The sequence below is a fragment of the Leptonychotes weddellii genome, unplaced genomic scaffold (genome assembly GCF_054177405.1).
Source record: "Leptonychotes weddellii isolate Sample4059 unplaced genomic scaffold, ASM5417740v2 HiC_scaffold_32726, whole genome shotgun sequence".
NCBI lineage: Eukaryota > Metazoa > Chordata > Mammalia > Carnivora > Phocidae > Leptonychotes > Leptonychotes weddellii.
This window is the reverse complement of record NW_027925702.1, coordinates 148-1,348: the sequence shown is the minus strand read 5'-3', so window position 1 is coordinate 1,348 and position 1,201 is coordinate 148. Positions and strand designations below refer to the sequence as shown.

General features: G+C 47.2%; 1 pseudogene; it reads right to left on the bottom strand.

Annotated features, from left to right (window-relative positions):
- Positions 1-497: 497 nt before the first annotated feature.
- Positions 498-964, bottom strand: LOC102730508 (ATP synthase F(0) complex subunit g, mitochondrial pseudogene; annotated as a pseudogene).
- Between the last annotated feature and the right edge of the window lie 237 nt (positions 965-1,201).

Here is a 1,201-nt window from a genome sequence, read left to right as displayed (position 1 = left end):
CCACAGGTGCGCTGTGAACAGAGAGGAGGGAGAAAGGGGCAGGACCTTCATAACCACCTGCAAGAAGGAGAGGACCAGGCTGTCTGGGAAGGAAACACTGGAGAAATGGGGGCAGCAGCCAACCCAGGGTCCATGACTGAGAAGGGAGAGGAGCCAGAAAAGCTATTTTGTGAATTTTGACATTCAGTACACCTCACCCAAAGCAACCAGGTAAAAATTCACTAACTTTTTTTATGAAAGTGTGATGGGTATGAAGAGAAAGTGTGATGGGTAGGGAGAAAAGAAATGAGTCACCTAGCTCAGTAGTTCACAACCAAGACAATTCCTTCTGTCCCCTCCCTCTCTGGGTTCCAGGAGAGAAGGTGAGCGCACTTCTGCAGACAGTCTCCTCACTGGCCACACTGTGCTCTCTACACACCCTGAGCCATCTGGGACGTCAGCTGCCAGGGCCTGGAGAATCTGCCCTACAAGATATTCACTTGTAACTATCTGTTAAATTTTTTTTTTGATACATTATCTTCTTTTATTCAAATACCAGTCTGATCACACATGGTCCAAGAACACTCAAATAATAAGTCACATATAAACAGATGTTAAAGATTAGCCTTCAAACATTATAGCCAATGATGCCACGCTTGCCTATGATCTCGCCGACATAAAACCATGTCCACACCTCGGTGGCCACCAAACCATTCAGCAGAGCTTCCTTAACTGTGAGCTGTTTGAAGCTACCAGTCTGAGCACTCTTGACTATTTTTTTCAAGCTCTGAATAGCTGTAGGGATCTCAACAGGGGTTGGAGGAACCAGCTCAACCCTGGCATAGTGCCAAAATGTGGCCAGTTGAGGCTTTGAGTAAGTCACAGCAGCGTTCACCAGCGCTGGGGCCTTCTCCTCGAGGTTATGGACAAACTGGGCCATGGTTCCAAGCTGGAAGGTCCGTCGCCCCGGATGGCCACTGAATGTCACCCCACCCTGTCTGTTAATTTTTCACAAGGAGTTTTTTTTTTAACTCCCACAAACCATTGTCTGAATATATCAACTCTATTTGCTTAATGAACAAACCCTGCATGTGGATCCTCCTTCCCCCTCCTCCCCTGCTGCAATTCAAATTTTCCCGTCCTCAAGGGGAGCAAGGCTGTTGTTGAACGATTCACAGCAATGCCCCAGAAATGAGTAGTGGAGAACAGAGAACACAAAGTC